The 20445-nt window shown below is 42.1% G+C and overlaps 1 protein-coding gene across 1 annotated transcript in view; it reads right to left on the bottom strand.

Moving 5' to 3' along the window:
* Nucleotides 1-20445, bottom strand: part of Pard3b (par-3 family cell polarity regulator beta) — a 986690-nt gene that overhangs the window by 282847 nt on the left and 683398 nt on the right. The window lies entirely within an intron of this gene.

Here is a 20445-nt window from a genome sequence, read left to right as displayed (position 1 = left end):
TGTCGTGGTCTGATTGTCTGAAGGAAGCAACATTCCCTTGGACTGTGTGCACCAGTCAACAGAGACAACTTATTGGGATATTGGCCCAGGCAGACTTTGTTCCATTAACTACCAGCAGAGACACATTTTTAAAGCAACAGCTTAAATGAATGGTTTGTGTGTCTGTAATAATTTTGACTTAAAATGTCAACTGTATTTGAGATGTTATGTGCATTTAATCAATGTCTATATTGTAAAATAAATATACTTCAGAATGACTGCTGTGCCAGCCATAAATCATAATTCGCAAAGACAAGAACATCCTATCTTCACTATTGATAGTCATTAATGACAATGCTGATTAAGATGGAATCTGCCTGCCATATTATTGTTAAATAGTCTATTAGAATTTCCATCACATCCTATAACCTACCACTATCTCTATGTTGATACATCTCTTAGGGAATAATACATGAGTGACAGCTAGATTGAAACTTAACACTTGAAATGCAAAACTAGAGAACAGAGTTTTATTAGCACATTTTAACCCATACTTCCAAAATTAAGAGAGATTCTGCTGCCAAAGGAATATAGTATTTCCAGGGCTGATTTCTTTCGTTTGGCACTAATACTTGAGTTTCAAAAACTTTCAAAAGTTTTAGGGCAAAAAAAAATGTCATTTATATGTCATATCAGCCAATGGAAGCTGATAAGTAGAAACTGATAGTTACAGGACTTCTCAGAAGTGAGCAATTCCATTCACATCCTGTGACCTCTGAGTGTACACTATGTAAAAGGCAATGAGCAAGAGTATGTTCGGTGCTGGACATGCCTCACACTATATCAGATCATTGTGAAGGGGATTAGATGGATCCACAGGCAGGATCAAGACTGGCACAGAGGCTCAATGAGAAATGTCAGCCAGGCAATCTAGAATCTCGCTACTCAGGATTATTCTGTCAGTTATAGACTATGGTAGTAAGGAATGCAAAGGACAGATGAGGATCTAAGCATCAGATAGGACACATCAAATTCAAGGGACGAGGCCCTGGAACTGTGACACATGGGGTTCTGAGGTGACTGGTTGGAAATAAACAAGCTCTCTCATTCTAGTCTAACAAAACATGGTTCAGAGTGTGTCCTCCACAGGAGGGAATGTGCTAAGCGGTATGGCTGGGTGGATCCCCGGTAAAGACAGTAGCGAGGTAACAGCTTAAGACTCAAGGTTGCTCAGATCACCTTCTTACCATGATTGGCTTCTGCAGTTGCACTTCCCCACACCAGATGTAAAATGCATTTCAATCAAGCTGAGCACGAGTAGGGTGAGACCACTGAGGATCAGTCTCCGTGCTGAGTTCAGAGGATCAGGATCACGGGAGTTGGAAAGCAGGGTCGCACCCATGAGAAGATACTGAGTAGGCAGAAGGGAAACATGGAAGGGGCAGAGGCACCGAGAGAATGGAAACTTGCCTAAGACAGAGTTTGTTCCCGTATTGTTAGCAATTTAAAAGCCAAGTGGAAATTACCAAGAGGATCTAGACTGTATCCAACACGAGTGTTCGGTGATCGAGTCCAGCCAAAGGCTTTTGCCATGAAGCCTGTTGGCACTGGGAGGGTGCTGCAGACTGACCCGAGGGCTGCACCTCCCAGGGAAGGTGATCCAATCAGCCTCTAAACGAGGATAGCCAAGTGTGTCCTCATGCCGGAAATTCTTGGAATCATTTTTTTGTGCTTTTACACATTTTTCAGTCTAAGAAGCATCTCTCCTATAAAGCTTTTTTTAAATTATTATTACTCTTCAGTTTTGTTTTTGTAGATTGTTTGTGGGCTTTCCTGCTTCCCCCCCCCCCACCCCCAACGTCAAACTATAAAGAAATGGATCATGATGGGAAAAACCACAGAAATAGCTGACCCCAGCTAATGGGAGCTCATGGACTTTGGACTGGGGAGCCTACATGGGAACGAACTAGGCCCTTTGAATGTGGGTGAAAGTTGTATGGCTTGATGTGTTTGTGGGTCCCCTGGCAATGGAACCAGGACTTATCCTGGGTATACGAACTGGCTTTTTAGACCCCATTCCCTATGGTGCAATGCCTTACTGAGCCTTGATGCAGGGGGGAGGGGCTAGTTCCATCCCCAACATGGCACAACAGCCTGTGTTGGACTACCCAAGGGAGGCCTTACCGTCTATGAGGAGGGGATGGGGTGGGATGGGAGTAGGCAGGGGTTGGGGAGCAGGAGAAGAGGAAGGAGGGGGAACAGGGTTGGTATATGAAAGAAAAAATTTTTAAATAAAAAAATAAAGACAATATGTTAAAGAGGAAAAAGAAATAAAACATAATTAAAAACAAATCAAAATTAAAGAGAAAACAGGATACAGAAGGAAAAGCTGTTCTGGCAGTAAGTAATTAGCTTGCCAAAGGTTTTGTCACATCACGGCATGTTTAACCCTTCCAATGAGTGAGGAAAATGAAGACCAGAAGAGACAAAGTGAGGGCGGAGATGACATTGATGGTCTGGCGTAGATGGTGTGGGTCATGTGCCAGGACACTGGTCAAAATCACCCCTTTCACTTTACAGTCTGTTTTCATCGTAAAAATGGTCCTTCCCACATGCTGAAAAATTCCAGGAGGCAAAAGGAAAGCAGGACAAATCTATGGTATTGATTTTTTTACTATCCATTGACTAGAGTTCAAATGTAAAGTGGGAAATTATAGTCGCTGTGGGAGAAGCGACCTATCAGCGGGGGAACTAACACTAAAGGCACCAGAATTGGGTTTCCACTGGTCACTGGTGATTCCGTCTGCAATCAAAGCCGCTGCCATTATCTGGCCAGCGTTCCCTCCAGCTCTTTCCCTCCTGGGTTCCGAACTCTATGATGTTTGTGAGGATTCTTCTGTTGGCCAGGGAGTGCTGGTTTAACCCATTCTCTGCAAGGACACTTCTACTTCGATTCCTAGAGCTGTGTGGATGTTGTGAATGTGAGGAGAGTCTTGGGAGGCTAGATAATGGCCAAGGTTAAAGACAGTTAAAAAAAAATTAACAGAAGAAATCAGTCAAGTTTGCTTTTACACTATCTGCTTTTCTAGACTTGTATTTTTGTTTGCAGTTCAGAATTTAAAATTATAAACATAATGTTTAAAATAAGGGTCAGGTTTTATTCTTCTATTTTTCAAGGAATTTTTATGGCATTGAGTATCATATAAGCCAAAACTGGAAAACAGAGGCAAGAGAGGAAAGACCATATGGAATTGCCAATGAAGAGTAAAGGGATCCACTTCCCTGATTTGCCTAAAGAGAAAAGATCCTTCCTAGAGGAGGTATCTTTAATCCTGAAACTGAGGTGAGTTGAGCACTACTGTCTAGACCAAAGGACACACCGAAAATCAATACTCCTGATTTTGGCAATTTATATGTTCATAGATATAGGAGGTAACTTTCCTCAGTTCCCTGTCATTTCACCTTGTAAAGTTCGCTTTTTATCCAACTAACTCTTCTCCCTTTTGCCCTACAGACCTATCACTCCTATAATCAGTTTTGGCTAGTGGCCAAGACATAGATGGCCATAAGGATATTTGGTACAACTGACGCAAGTCAATGAAGGTATGCATCTCTCGGGCAATGGAGAATGTCAAAGGACAGACATCAGAGCATGCACCTACTGAGGATGTTCACCAGGTATGCTGCAAGTAGTCTCCTAATTTCATAGATTCAGGGATCTTGAAAGGGGCTCAGTAGATAATATAGCTCTTTAATGACACACTCTCCGTGACCTACACACTTTGAAGACGGACTGTAGTCTTGGGGCTTTGAAGAGAGCAGTGGTACACCCGACTGACCCACTTTGGTACTTCCCAACTAAGCTCTGGATTGGCACTTTTCGGGCAGACTCAGTATTTGCTGCATTAATGAAAGGTACGTGGCAACAATAAAAGGTTGGTTTTAAACATACATACCCTGGTGTGCTCGCTGTGTACTTAGCAAGAACATTGGATAGATTATCTCCGAGGAGCTTGGAGATTGATCCACCCTACTTAGAAGTTGATTTTATGAGGGGATACTGAAAATGAAGTTATTAAATCTGACCGGGAATAGTGCAAAAGTAGGGAAGTGCTCAAGGGTACACACTGGAATTTGGAATACGACTGGTTCTAACCTTAAAATTTAGCTCTGATTCTAAATCCTATTTCATTGCTAATAATTTCCTATTTATAGGCCATCTTAATTAGATGGTGAGTTTAAGCATGGGGATCATGTTGTGTACTTTTTCTGAGTTTCCCCAGAGTAGTAGTTAACAGATATTTCAGTAATGAACTGATGGGCACTTCTTTCTCACATCATTTTAGATGAGTATTTTTCCTTATTCCCTTTGCAGACTTGAGGGGGCGTCAGTCCTACAGCTTGTTCAGACACCCATTCCAGTGCTGAACACCCGTCCTCTTTGCTGTGTCTAGCCTCATTTTCACCCAAAGCAATTTTGCCTCATTTTCTCTACCACCGTCCTCCGTGGGAATGGGGAACAGTTGGGTGCTATTGCCAGTTAACTCATCTTTCAAAGAGAAATTAAAAATAGATAAATAAATAAAGATAATTCCCAGTACAGCTTACCCGCTTTGTCATTCTGGAAGCACCGTTTTCATTATTTTCAATACTATTATCCAGGATGACTAAAGGGCACAACACAGCGATATCCAAATAAGCCTACTCCAATTAGCATGATACACAGGCTCGTGAGTCAATCAACAAAAGCTTATTAAAGGACGACCCAATGAAAAGCACCGTGAGGGGGTTCCTTTGCTTAAAGGAATCCATCCCCATTGAGAACAGGAGGCAGACATGGGAAACTGAAATGAAAAATCCAGCCAAGCCGTGGAAAGAATTGAAGGAGAAAACTCTGACACGGAGAAGGAATCTTGATGGCAGAGAGATGTAGGCTCCAGAAACGCAGATTCATAAAAGGGGCTTGAGGGGAACTGCGGAAGTCTGGCAGAACTGGGAAAGAAGATCATTTTAAGGGAAGGTACCATCTGAGGGCTTCTCCAAGCTTTCTGTGAAATAAACTAATCTTGCTAGAGTGGAATGTTTGTAGAAAGGAAAAGTAAGAAGTGATGACACATAAATTTGGCCAAGAACATAGAGGGCGCTGAATGTCAGTTAAAGAGTGGGGATTACAGGAGTCATTCATTTCCAAATGAAGATCTTGGGGTCTGACTGTACCAGAACCACCAGAGGTCCCAGAACACTGTAGGAGATGTAATAAATTCAAATTTCCAATGATGAAATTAGGAATGTAGCATTTGAGTCGGCTTGACTGGCAATTCAGGGATGCTGTTAGGCTTTGAGACAGCAATATCCACAGCAAAATATTACTAATAGGTTCTATTTTTAAGAACTTGTTAGTGTAAACTCTCTCTCTCTCTCTCTCTTTTTTTTTTTTGCATATCATCTCTTTTCTTCCACAGCAGCACTATTAGGTAAATACTATTATTTCACAAAAGAGGCTAATGATGCATATTGGTTAAATTGTGGCTGGAGGGTCATATTAGTTACCCCTTTTTTTTGTTATGAAAAATATGCAATTAAAGCAATTTAAAGGAGGAAAGATTTAGTTTGTCTCATGGTTTCAGAAAGGTTTCAGTCCATCATGGTGGGAAAGGCACGGTTGTGGGAGCATGTGTGTATAAGTGGCACCTCCATGATGGTGGGCTTGAAGCAGGAGGAAGCCTCCCATGCAAAGGTCTCCCCTGGAGACCTACTTCCACTAGCCAAGTCCCACCCTGGAAAGGCTCCACAGCCTTCAATACATCACCACAGGCTGGGGACCAAAGCTTGGAAGCTATAAGCCTGTGGGAGGGCATTTAAGATTCAGACACAAGGACCCATGGCTAGAAACAAGCAGCCTGAGACTTGCGTCCAGGTGGAATTTCAAAAGATCAGCCATTTGCCGTCATGTTCCATCACATGTCATATAGAGGCGTCTATGAAATATCTGACGATAGCTGTGTTAGGATGGACTGAAATGGAGAAAGGAGGAAAGCAGGCAGGGGGCCGCTGAAACAATGCAGTTACAAACAGTAAATCAAATTACAGCTTTGGGAGTGGGAATGGAACAGGAGATCCAGACGTGCAAGGCGGCACTTTTCACATATCAGCAGAAATGACTGGTAGGAAGGTGAGGATGGGGAAGGAGGACGCATCCCAGATGTCATGGGATTCCTGGTATTGCCTCAAACATAATTAGGAAAGTCAGCATAAGCCGGTGACTTCGATGGGTAGATTACAAATTAGATTTTAGACTTGTTGAAGCTGAGGTTGGAAGCAGACAATAGTTCGGGAAACAAATTGGATTGTCTCTAAAGCCTTGGTGGCTATTACAGTCCAATAGTGTTTGTACACCTACTATCTATTTTCCAGTTTGGGTAGTGTATCTCTTATCTGTTTTTAATTGTTCTGAGAAGTCTTTTTCTTGTTCTATAAGAAAAACAGTTGTAGTTACTGTGCTCAAGACTGGAATCTTTTCACTTAATTATGAACTGGATCATGTCATTAAATTACTATTCCGATGTCACCTTAGGACAGGAAAATCCAATGGATGACCAAAATAACTATGGGCTCTATGGGGTATTTGTAGTCACAGACTAAGTGGCTGGTATCTAGGACATTTTGGAGGCTAACACAACAGTGGTGATGAAGGAAGAGTCTTGGCGTTAGTATCAGTTTGAGCTGTGGCTTTAAGAGACTACTTCATGCTATAATCATCTTCGAGGAAAACTACTATTTACCACACTCATGACTCACACATGTTGAAGACTGACATTAGTAAATTACATTGAAGTTTTCAGATAAAAGGTGCTAAACAAAGATCTGATTCTGCCCTACACTAGGACAACTATTAAATCTCAACATGTCATTACCTAATAGTATTAAGCAAACATCTCACAAGGACGTGACATTGTCCTGGACACGGGGCAAAGCATATTAGGCAAATACATTCCCACTGGGAACTTACAAGTGTTTGTATATACAGCTAAAACTGTTGTTAGTATGCTTTATTAGTTACTTAATAGGAGTATGCAAATAGGTCCATCAGGAAATTGTCTGCATTTTATTAATCTAGCATCTTAAATGATTATATTTCATCTTAAATGCTAATGACATTTATTTATGATTGTGTACCTTCCATTTTAGTGCCTGTGAAAGTTCTTTTTAGCATATCAATTGCTTTAAAAGTTAAACCACTGGACTTTCGTCCTGATCTGCTTGCAAATCTAAACCTCATTATCCCAGAATGAGATAAAGTGGTCCATTCTTCTTCAGTGCCGTTGTGTCGTTCGCATTAACGCAATGGGAGTTGCGCAGGCATATTGAGAGCAGAAGGAACCCTAATTAAACAAAATAAGCCTTTTGGGTGACACCCTATGTGATCATTCTTTATTGTGATAACTAGGAGGAAATCAAATCACCCTACCGCGTTGGGCAGCGGAAAACAAGGGCTCCCAAATAATCAAGATTACACAGAGTAGGCAGGGAAAGCGACGAGAAGCAATCAGACTTTGAAAAGGAGGTAGCCATCCATTTTCATATTAATTAACTCTGTACAGGCCCCTCATCCTTCCACGAACACATACTCAGAAAACAGAGGGATAAACAAACATCCGCAAACAAGCTTGAGAGCTGAAAAAAATTATATTAAAGTCACAGTGCAAACCAGTTGGCATGCTGGGCAGCCAGCACCTCATTTGTCTGTACTCCGCCCATCTGATGTCTTATGTGGAACCCTTATGTCTCAGGTTCCTCTTTTAGACGAGCAATAAACACTGGGCAAACTGTCCTGAGTGGGTTTGATTCAAATTCAATCTGCATGTAACATTTTAGTGATTATCCTTATAGATATCTCCATCACTGTTATCACTTGTCTCATTCATATATTTCTTTAAAGTCTCATGTCCACAATCTATCCATATTATGGTACTACTTTTCCCCTCTTGTGCTCAGCTGCAGACTAACAGAAACTCAGATGTATAACATGCATGTGTATAAATATTATCAGCTATCACACCACTGAGTTTAATGCAAGTCAAATATCTGGATATTACAGCCTCTATTTTACAATTCCATGACAAGCTTGAACACTACTGCTCATAAAGAGTGCATTTCCAGCCAAGACCTGTGACAGTAATTGCTCCCCCCTGCAAAAAAACGAGGTGAGGGTCATGGCTTTTTCAACTTGAATTAAAAAAAAAATAATTTAAGAAATTAAATTTGGACTTAGCTTGGAAGGAAAATTGCCAATTAACAAAATGAAGAAACAAAATGTTTATGATTCATCTAATGAAAAACAAAGCAATAATTTTCTAAAGACTTATTTTTAGGCTTAATTGTGGTGTGTGTGTGTGTGTGTGTGTGTGTGTGTGTGTGTGTGTGTACGTGCATGCACGTGCTTAGTTGTGAACTACTGGACTTAGGCTGTGGGAACTGAACTTGAATCCCCTGCGAGAGCAGCACAGGTTCTGAACAACCGAGCCATCTGCCCGGCCCCCTAAAGTAAATAATTAAAGATGAACTTAGAGGAGAAAATCCAGTTACAAAGAGAAAAACTGACCTGCCCTCCATGCTGACAGGGCTTCACATCTGCTTCTGTCCCTTGCAAGCAGGGACAGCCATGGAGAACAGTGGCTGGCTGCATTTACAGCGGTGAGCAGCCTTTCACAATACACTGCTGTTTTTCAACAGTCATACTTCTCACGGGCTCAGTCTATGCAGCTACTTTAGCCTGGTCACTCAGCCTCTCTCAATGTATTTCTATATCTAACTGGAAGCCAAATTAAGAACTTTGGCCTTCATTTATCATTGGAGATTTCACGTTTCAAACGGCTTGAACCTCATGAAGCAAAGCACCTAAACTCTAGCCTATGGCTGCCCTTTTGCCTTTGGGGAGATGACTACCAAAATTTCATTGGACCAGTTGTGTTAGCAGGGCTGCCCTTCATGCTCATAAAGTTGAAGGGCTACCCAGATGTTTACAGCCACTATCTGGAAAGAGGTAATGCCAGGCTGCGGCACATTACATTTATTGTACATGAGACCTGAAACAGCCATTATGGGATCAAGGCAGGGAGGACAAACGCACCACACATGCCGTGCCCCTGGTGACTTGAGTACTCAGTCTCTATCTAACCCAATTTAAAAATCAAGTCAGAATGTATCTTCACGAACAACATCAGGGCAGCTGCGTACCAAGAAATATCTGGGTCAGAACCCATCCACACACTCTGCACTGAGATTGTACTTAAAAAGGAAGGGAAGAAAACAAAACAACAAGCCGTTGGGTGAGTCTATTCTCGATTTGTATTCAGCAACAGAAAGTTTGGTCTTCCACCCAACGGTTAAGTAAAGCTTGCGAACCGTCACAGTTCCGTTTGGAAAGGGGTGACCCAGAGCATATAAAATATGAATGAGCGAATGATTTGAGCAACGCCATTTCTTCCTGTACTTTATTATGCAAACTGTTCAGGTGAAAGAAAGAAAAGCACTGTGCCCATTTGAATTACAAAATAGCAATTCTGGAAAAAAAAAAAGAAAGAGAGGAAGGGAAAGTGTGTGGGCTCCAGGTGTGTCTAGCCTGAGACAAAGGGTCTGTCTGGAGTCAATCCAAAGATGGGAAACAAGGAGAGATGCCTGTAATTTCCTAAAGGGAGATACTCGAGTGGGCATCAGGTGCAGGAATGAAGTGGGGAATGCAAATCCAAACCACAAGGTAACGTCACCTCAAACCTCCAGCACGGCTATTTAAAAGGATTAGTGGCAAGCCATGGTGGTACACACTTGCCATCCTAACACTTGGGAGGCTAAGGAAGGAGGGTCTCACATAGACTGAGCCCTTATCTCAAGTGAAACCATACAGAAAACAACAGAAACCATTACTGGCAAAACTGTGGAGAAACGTGAAACCTTGCATACCGTTGGTGGGAATGTGAATCAGTGTAGCTATTATGGAAAATATTATAAAGATTTATCACAGCATTGAAACTATAATACCATATACCATATCAAACTACCATATGATATTCAGGCTGAAATCCCACTTCTGGAAATATATTTAAAAGAAATGAAAAGAGTACATCAAAGACAAATCTATTCCTCCACGATTATTGCAACACCATTCATAACAGCCAAAGAACAAAAATAAACCAAGCCTTGTCCAGCTGCTAAGTGGATAAAGGAAATACACACTCTCTCCCCCCCCCTCCCTCCCTCCCCCCCCCCCCCCCACACTACTATTTAACATTCAAAAAGGAGACACTCCTGCCATTTGCAATGTGAGTGGGAATTCCCGGAATGACTGATTGGAACTGTAGTGATGTGGAGAAGTTGGAATGTTGTGGGTCTAAAGTCTAATTATAACTTATCTTGGGCTAGCTTCAGGCCCCCAAATAGCTATTCCTTGCCCACTACTGTGTCAGAACTAACATTTCATGACTAATAGATGAAAGAAATAAGTTAATTTATTAACTTATCACAGCATAGATCTCACCACCTCAAAGCTAAGCATGCCATCACGCAGCATCTTAGGCCTATAGGAAGACCCCCCACCCCCCGCATCTTGCTATAACTCCCTCTCTAACATATCCACCAATTTATTTTAAAATTGCTTTGATTATGACTTTCATAAAACTGTTTCCACATGGGAAGGTGGAACCTGAAGTAACTTAGCTCCTTGTTTTCTGGCCCAGGTCACTAAGAGTTGGTTCTCAAATAAACTCTATTCCTTTTGAGGTGAGAGTTGTATCTGCCTTGTGCCTTGTCAGAGACAACATGAACAAGCCTGGGAAATGTTCTCATATTAACTGAGCCAGGCACAGAAGGGTAAGCACCATGGACCTCACTCGCAAGTGCAGTAGAAAATAATGTAATTCACAGGAACAGAAATGGTTGTTATCATAGGCAAGGGGGTGTGAGGGTTTGGATGCTGTTGTTCAAAGGACACACCATTTCAAGAAGGTGAGATTAGCAACTTTGAGAGAGATATTGTTATAGTTAGTTAGGGTTTCTATGGTTGTGAAAGAGACACCATGACCACAGCAACTCCTGTAAAGGAAAACATTTAATTGGGGCTGGCTTACAGTTCAGAGGTTCAGTCCATTGTCATCATGGTGGGACATGGCAGAGTGCAGGCAGACATGGTGCTGGAGAAGGAGCTGAGAGTTAATACATCTTGATCTACAGGCAACAGGAAGTAATCTGAGATACTGGGCATGGCTTGAGCATATATGAGATCTCAAAGCCTGCCTCTTCAGTGACACACTTCCTCCAACAAGACCATACCTACTCTAACAAAGTCATGCCTCCTAATAGTGCCACTCCCTATGAGTTTATGGGGGCCAATTACATTCAAACTACCACAAGTGTCTTCATATACCCAGAAAAGATAAGTGTGTGAAGTTACACATGTGTTGGTGTTTATCTCTATCTCATAATATTTCCAAGAATCAAAACATGTTGTATATAATAAATATATGTAATAATTTGTGTGGTCTTAAATCCATAACAAGAATCAGTATCTATCAAGTCAGGCAGTCTACAGACAACTTGCTTACTTATATGAACCACTTCACTGCAGCATCACAGCAGCATGGAGGAGATAGGAGGGATCCGTGAAGGCCACAGAGCTTGCAAGGGACAGGTTTTAATTAGGGTCAGCATTAGTTCTCCGATAGTACCAAGTGTGCTACTGTTTGTGGTAGAAATAGCATGGATGGCTATGTGAGTGACAGTTCTAAGACATGTACATCGTGACTCCTCTTTGCAGCGTTCCCCTAGTTAAATAAAGCAGTATATTTCAGAAAGAATTGAACAAAGTGTGTTCCTTAGTGCAGGCAAAACTTAGAAATGGAAAGTTGAAGCTTCTAGGGTTTTAAAAATATAGTCTTTATGGTTTATAAATTAGGATAAAAAAAGAGAGTCCTAAGCAATGTCTGAAGCTGAGTGAAGAAGAAATGATACAGAACATCTTAGTAGTAGATAGGATGGGTGGAGCTGATACAAAGATCTTCAAATCAATGTCACCACTCACAGTAGCGGCAGACCATTACTCCAGAATGTCTAACTCAGCTGCAACGGGGCTCTGTGTACTATCCACACTCTCTGTGTACTCTACAGGTGGCTTTTTGTTATAGTTGTATGTGAAGTTGGTTAACAAAAAACCTTCTTAGATTCCTATGCTCCCCACCCCCCCAAAAAAAAATAAATAAAAAGAAGAAAAGGAAAGAAAGAAGGCATAAAGTGAGCTGGCTTCTGTGTTGGTGTCCTCCTTTCAGATAATGTGTCTTCTGAAAATTCCATGAAGCTTGGGCAGACGCAGTCTGTTAGGTTGGCAGACAGGTACAGGGTGAGAGGATGCCAGCCCCTCCTCCATTTCCCCATGACACCTACTGCAGTCTGGAATCATCTCAACGGCTCTGGGTTGGGCATGTATTCTCCATTCTCTCCCCTTCACTAGGATGTAAATCCCAATGGCCTGGATCCTCATTCAGAATCGTTAGCCCAGAAGGCACTGCTCTGTACCAGAGCTGTCGTGGAGAATGCCGCTTTGCTCCCTGGGTACTTCAGAGTTAAAAACACTTTGTATGTCGATGTGACATTTTCCTTGTTTTGTATTAAACACACCAAAAGAAACTCACATTTATCTTTGACTTTTCCTTTCTTTACTGTGACAGGAAAGTGCCATAATAGCCGGGACTTCACTACTATCTATCTAGTTTCCAGGATAACACCTCATGTAAAAATAGGACTTGAATAAATATTGTTGAGTAAACAAAAGAATGATTATGAATGTATTTGGCAAAGATGAAGTAGTCAATAAATGTTATTAATTGAATGAATATGATTGAACAATATTTAAAAAGTAGACAAAATTTAAACACCTTCCTAATAGCCTGATACATACTTTGTTAAACTACCAGGAACAAGCTAACTAGACACAATTCCTTTAGGACAAAAGCCTAGAAGAGGTATAGGGAAATGAACTTCATGGGCCGGGGAGATAGCTTAGCCAGTAGTGTTATCTGCACAAGCATGAGGAACTGAGCTCAGATCCCCAGCACACACACGAAAAGAAAGGCACACACCTATAATCCTAGCACTGGGGTGAGAGAGACAAGGATCCCTGTGACTTGTAGGGTGTTTGGTGTAGCTCAGTCAGTACGCTCCATGTTCAATGACAGACACTACTTCAAGAAAAAATAAGGCAGAGAGCAACTAAGAATATACTGGGCATCAACATCTGGCTTCTAGATGTTTACTCCCCCATACAATCCATACACACACACCACAAAGGACAACAAAACATATGCACATACACCACAGGTGCACACACATGTGCATGTGCACAGACACACACAGACACAGATACAGACACACACACACACACACACACACACACACACACACGGAAAATGAACTTACACTTCAAGCCTTTCACTTGGTGTCTAGAACATTGGTTTTGTACAGTTACCTAGACTCTCAAGAGAAAACAGCAGAAACTGTTATATAAAAGGATTGGTTAGAAACATGAAGAATTTCATTTGAGGACTACAAGAGATTGACAATATTATTAAAGCAACCAAGAAATCAGGAGGTGATCTCTGGCTTTTCACTCTAGGTGACATTACTGTGGCCGAAGGATATTTGGGACTGACAGCATGGAACTTGTCTACTGAAGGGTTTGACCTTTGTTCTTTGATTGCTGGAGCCTTGACTGGCCTTTCTGTAGAAGTGTCTTCAAGAGGATGATACCTAAGGAAGCCAAGTTCATAAAGCAAAAATAAGGAGGCATCTTGACCTGAGATAGATCAGTGGGGACCCCAAGTCCCACACCAGGGTTTTCCTCTGAATGCAAGCTGCTTTTGGTAAGACAGTTTCCACGGATGACCAGATTCAGGAGTTGCTGACTCCACCCTCAGCCTTCCTTCCAGCCTTGCAAATGCAGGCTAGAACCTAGCAGATGCATTGCCTTCGTGCAGTGACTGCAGTGAGCACACCAGACATGTTTTATGAGCAGAGAGTAGATGAATTCTTTGTGCACGTATATATCATCACTGAGCCAAGAGCATGTGTCAAAATCCTGGGCTCTTTCTCAGCAGCCTTCTGTGTGCCTGCATGAGCCTGCCTTTTCTGTCCAAGCTTTGATCCCAGCATCCAGACCCAGAATGGAAACACTATCCTGTATGCCATTTCCCTGTGCTCAACACAAGTCTCAGCAAAGCTTTGTTCAGATGATGTCATTTGCCTCCTAGTGATTTCTATCTCAAGCAAAAGAACCCTTGGATGAGCTGGTAACACTAAAAGATGGTAACATGAAAAGGAGCTGCACTTTACCTTTTTCTGATTTCTGTATCAAACGGAGTAAAAGATTGATAGCATATGTATGGAAGGTCTTTCTCAGCAGCAAGTAAACAGAGTTTATAAGGTAACAGCCAAAGTTGGAAGGTTCTGGAGTTCAGCATTTTCTCCACAATAACTCATGGCCCTTGGAAGAACCAGACTTGACTCATGCAAGGAGGTAATTTAAAATCAGCAAATCATAACAATATACAAACTAGAAGATGGGTGAAAAGACGAATGGAATTGACCTCCTATAACTTTCCAGCAGGAACAGGGGTGGGTGAAATTAATGAATGAAAACTTCCACTCTGTATGATCAACATCAGCACAGTCAGGACACTTGGCTATATAGAAGCAAGAACAAGGCCACTGCTATCACATCCCAATTCTAGGATGAGGAAGGGGGCAGAATTTAAGACCTTCCCCCACCCTCCTTGGCCAGGTGTCACTGCCCATGGAGTAACTGTAGAAGCTACACCAGAGCCCATGTTCAGGAATGTGTTAGAGTAGTACAGACAATGGGAAAAATAATGCATATTTAAGTCACATCTAACTCTAACAGAACCTTAGAGCAATCAATCTTTTTTAAATAAGAAAGAAACTAAGTCAATAGCATCTGAGCAACAGATGAGAATTAAAGCAAAATCTGTTGGCTAATGGTAACAGCTTTTGTGTTCTTTGTTGCTGAAAGCGAGCATGTAGCAGCAACTCCAATATGCTCACCAACTCGGATGCAAAAGGCTATGGAAAACAGTTGCTATTTTTATACCGAAGATAAAATCTAATACCACCTCTCAGCTCTTAATTTTGCTATAACAGTGAAAGGGAACAAAAGCCAAGGTGCTGTGTGTCTAGAGGATCCAGAGCTTGTGGCTCTAACATGTGGAAATGGGGAGCAGATTGAGGTAAAAGGGAAGAGCTGGCCTTGTATTGTGAGCAACAAGTACCTGGAGCTGTGTAACAAAACACACAGTCAGGATTTAACCTGGTGACAGTCTCAGAAACAGGCCATGTGAATCTCTGAGAGTTTTCATATTTATAGATTATTGCAGTTAAATCATTTTTATAGTTTTTTCTTTAATACCCCAAAGAGGAAACTTGTCCTTATAAATTACTGTGGCATTGTAAAAGCAGTAATAATACTTATGATAATGACCATGCTGGCTTCCGTTGATACTGTAAGCAATTAGTACAATCTTAGTGGCTTGAATAACACATATGGATGAAAATAAAGGGGCTAGCCAGAGAGAAGCCATTTCCTTGTCCTTTCCAGCTTACACAGGCTGCCCATTTTCCTTGGCTCATGTTCCCCTCCTTCCATTTCCACAGCCAGGCACGCTGTGTTTCTTTGCGCCATCTTTCCTTATCATGTCTTCCACTTACATTTGTAAGGCCCTGTGACTCCACTGGGCTCATTGAGGAAACTCAGGACAACCCCTTTATCTCAGGCCCAGCAGAACAGCCATCCTTCTGCCTTCTCCAACCTTAATTCTCCTTTGTCAAGTACTAGGGATTAGGGCTTGGGCCTCTTTAGGGGAATTTTGTTTATTATTGAATATATATTACTTGCAAAGCATAGTTCTAAATAGATTATATAGTTGATCTAATATATTTCTTACATTGGTAGTAGATCCAATTATCATTCTGTTTTCAGATGAAGAAACTAAAGTGAAGGAGTTAGTGTGTCCAATGTTCCCTAGCTAGAGAGTGAAGGGGCTGAGATTTAAATCAGAGGTCCTCATGCAGAGCCTGAACTTGCAACTATTCAACTCCACCACTTCACAGAAAAAATTCTCACATAAATACTGTTATAATTATTGCCAACATGCCCACATTACAAACTACAATTTCATGTCCTAAAAATATTTTATGTATTTATTCACCTTAGTGTTTGCATGCATGGATGTGTGTATGTGTATTCACTCATGTATGTGTGTGGTAATATATTGTGACCCCAATATATTGTGTACCCTAATAAACTTATCTGGGGATCAGAGGACAGAGCCAGCTACTAGATTAGACATAGAGGCCAGACAGTGGTGGCACACAGCCTTAATCCTATCACTCAGGAGGCGCAGAGATCCATCTGGACCTCTGTGAGTTCAAGGCCACACTGGGAACAGAGCCAGGCATGGTGGCACACATGTTTAATTCCAGCACTTGAGATCTCATGCCTTTGCTTGGGAAGCATACACACCTTTAATCCTATGAAATGACAGTATATAAGGTGTGAGGACACAGGAACTAAAAGCAGTTCAACTGAGACCCTCGGGGGTGAGGACTCAGAGGCTTTCAGTCTGAGGATTTGTGGAAACAGGATTGGCTGAGGAGTTGGTGAGGTTGGCTGTGGCTTGTTCTGTTTCTCCGATCTTTCAGCTTTCACATGGCTCCATTTTCTTTATTAATAAGACCACTTAGCAATTCGTGTTACATATGTGTGCATATGTATACAAGGGTGAGTGTGTACATGTGCGCACACACATGTGGAAGCCAAAAGGTTGATGGTGAATGCTTCCTTGATTGCTTTTCACCTTACATATACAGATAGGGTCTCTCAGTTGAACCCAGAGTGTGTTAATTTGATTAGTCTAGCTAGCCAGCTTGCACTGGAGATCCTGTTGCCCCCAGGGACCACAGGTGGGCTACCCTGTTGTGGAATAGAATATTTGTTTAACGAAGTAAAGATGTGTTACATTTGTTTGTATTGCAGAATAGTTGTTTAACTATGTAAATATGTGTTTCATTTATTTCTGCTGCAGTTGTTTAACTATGTAAAGATGTGTTGCTGTTTCACCTTGCCTGCCTAAGGCTCCTGATTGGTCTAATAAGAAGCTGAGTGGTCTATAGCTAGGCAGAGGAGGGATAGTTGGGGTTGGCAGGCAGAGAGAAAAGGGAAGCAAGGCAGCCATGGTCCAGCCAGACAGACAGGGAGGAAGCAGGAAAGCAGTATGGACAGTATATAGATGAGGTAAATGAGCCTTGGGGCAGCACACAGATTAACAGAAATGCATTAAGTTAAAGAAAAAAGTTAGCTAGAAACAGGTATAAGATAAGGCTGAGCATTCATAATTGATAGTAAGTCTCTGCATCTTGATTTGAGAGCTAGTTTGTGGTCCAAGAAAGTCTGCTGCACTACCCTGCTCAGGGTTTATGTGGATTGTGAGGATCTGATCTGGTCTTCATGCTGACATCTGAGCCATGTCCCCATCCTCAACTGCCTATGACATCTGATGAGCATAATAATGACACTTCGGACCCCAAAACTCAGGGTAGCAAAGGAAGGGCAGTGTCTAGAATGCCCACAGCAAAGACTTAAACAATGGAAAGACAGGTCTCACTGAGAGTTGCTAGACTGCAGTCTATTCCAAAGTCACACTGAGTAGAATAAACCACTTCTTTAGATTGAGCTCCTGGCCAAAACCAGAATGTGGCCACTTGTGCTCGGTGTTACACGTTCAAAATTAACTTAGAAATGGACGAGTTTCCAAAATATCAGGAGGTTTACAGAAACCAATCAAAAGAGGACCTGTCACCCCAAGACACCATGGTGAGGATGTCCCTTCTTCTGTCCCTGTAGAAGAAAGCTGTCTGCAGTGGACGTCCACTGTGTGTCCCTTGTTCCTCCTTTCTTCATCCTTTTCTTGTTCATAAAGCCCATCCCTTGTGCTTAGCTCGTCCAACTGTCTGTCCCTCTTCTGTAAGTGAGACATGGCACTGTTGACAAACCCATAGCAAAAGATTTGATCTTTAAACTGGAAATCTTATTCTTTGATTGTCCATTGATTTCTAGGGTTTTGGGCCTGCTAGGATTATGCAATAGACGGACTGAGAATGGCCTTCACAGGCTCACATGTTTGAATGTTTTGTTCCTAGTTGGTAGAATTATTTAAGGATTAGGAAGTGTGTAACAAGGGGGTGGCCTTTGAGGTTTTAAAAGAATCCTGCCATTCTTACTGCTCTTTCTACTTCCTGATTATAGTTTTAATATGTGAACTCTCAACTCTTCCTGCCACCATGCCTTTGTTCCACCACGATGGACTCTAATCCTTTGTAGTCGAATTAAACACTTTCTTTTATAAGTTGTCTTGTTCCTGGTGTTTTATCACAGCAATAGGAAAGTATTAATACAGGTGACCTCAGCAAGGCTCAGCATGTCCTGTCACAATACATCCAGGGACATTGGTACTAAGACTTTAAGGAGCATTGTTTGGACATTGGATATGTAATGGGATGGCTCAGAGCTATCCACACTATTTGTGTCCTTTAAATGTCATTTTGCTGTTCCTAAGGCTCTCTCTCTCTCTCCACACACATGTGTGCATGCACACGCGCATACACACACACACACACACACACACACACACACACACACACGTACACACACACACACACACGTACACACGCACACACACGTATACACACAGAATGAAAGAAAAAGGAAAGGAGGAAAAGATTGAATAAGAGAATTGAATTTTATTTTCTATCTAAAATTATCAGTTGAAGATTTCACACTGAGAATAACTAGTATCCTGTATCCCCCAGAGTGTTTAAAAGACAGATATTCTCAGGGTTTACACAATATGGTTAAATCTATCATACATTATCTGTTGATCATAGCAAAGAAGGATAGATACTGGTAGATTTGCTAGGGAGTTTTAGAAATAAAGTCATGGAATGGGTACCTCTACCTTACTTCCTGCTCCTCCACCAAAAAAAAAAAAAAAAAAAAAGAGAGAGAGATACAAGAAAATACTCTGAGAATTAGGAAGTGACTTTATAAATCCTGCTTTGGGAGCAGCAAACATTTTCTGATTCTTTCCCTTGACATAAGCAGGGCAGCATGCTTGAGGAGTCTGGCATGTCCTTCTGGGTAGGAAGGCAAACTGGTGCTCTGGAGAAGTCTTAGGAAGCAAGGTTGGTGTGACCTCCATGCAGTAGTGGGAGGGGAGGGAGAGCAACCAGAACAAGCTGCACTGGAGTGATTTGGAGGGGTGAGGGTTGGTGATTGAAGCAGGTACAGGCCAGGGAGATGCTGCTGCAGCTGCCATAGAGTGTAAGCTTTCTCTGCCTCCATCTAAGAAGTCAGGGGAGATGCTGCTGCTGCTTCAATAGAGTGTAAGCTTTCTCTGCCTCCATCTAAGAAGTCAGGGGAGATGCTGCTGCTGCTTCAATAGAGTATAAGCTTTCTCCGCCTCCATCTAAGCAGTCAGGGGAGATGCTGCTGCAGCTGCCATAGAGTGTAAGCTTTCTCTGCCTCCATCTAAGAAGTCAGGGGAGATGCTGCTGCTGCTGCCATAGAGTATAAGCTTTCTCCCTCTCCATCTAAGAAGTCCGGGGAGATACTGCTGCTGGTGCTGCTGCTGCTGGTGCTGGTGCTCAGGTTAGTGCCTTCTATCAACGTCTAAGAAGTCTGCCAGCTTGAGTAAGGAGACTCTAGGCACACTATCTGAGGTCAGGGGCTAAGGGTAAGTGACCCTTAGGAAGTCAGCCATGGAAATGATTTCTACCAGTAGCAACTGCTATACTAAAGATCTTCCTCAACCATCCACAAAGGTGTTCCTAAAGGACCCCTGGTAGGCAGTTTGTACCACCTAAACCAGTTAAAACACCCTTCAGCTTAAGACTGCCCTTCCCCTGCACATGGTTCCACAGACAGGAAAGTTATGCCCAGGGAGGAGGTATATTCTGGTTCACATTGAACTAGTTGTCTAAGCCTCTGTCCAAATGACCAGAAATCAGCCAGATCACTGGGAAACCAGAATGTGGAGTGATAGTTTCTACAGAGTGTTTCTTGGAGGGCAGCTGTACAAGAAGAAATAAGTTGTATTCCGACTGTGTGCTGCTCAGCACTCTGAGCTGCTGAATCTGCTGCACGTGATATCTTATCTCCCAGGCCCATGGGGCCCACAGGAAGGAATGATGTTTGTCTCAGTCTGAAAGGAAGGGAAGGAAGTTATGGGAAACTTACAGCCGAGATGTGGAAGGTCATGAATTGAGACCTGGGTCATATGGCCCTCGTCCCAGGGACATCTCTAATGTATCACAGTGCCTCTGCAAGTGACAGCTACTGTGTTGGTGACCTGA

Source organism: Peromyscus californicus, unplaced genomic scaffold (genome assembly GCF_007827085.1).
Source record: "Peromyscus californicus insignis strain IS unplaced genomic scaffold, ASM782708v3 Scaffold_21__1_contigs__length_65335640, whole genome shotgun sequence".
NCBI lineage: Eukaryota > Metazoa > Chordata > Mammalia > Rodentia > Cricetidae > Peromyscus > Peromyscus californicus.
Note: the sequence above shows the minus strand (reverse complement) of the source record. Positions and strands in the feature narration are given on the sequence as shown.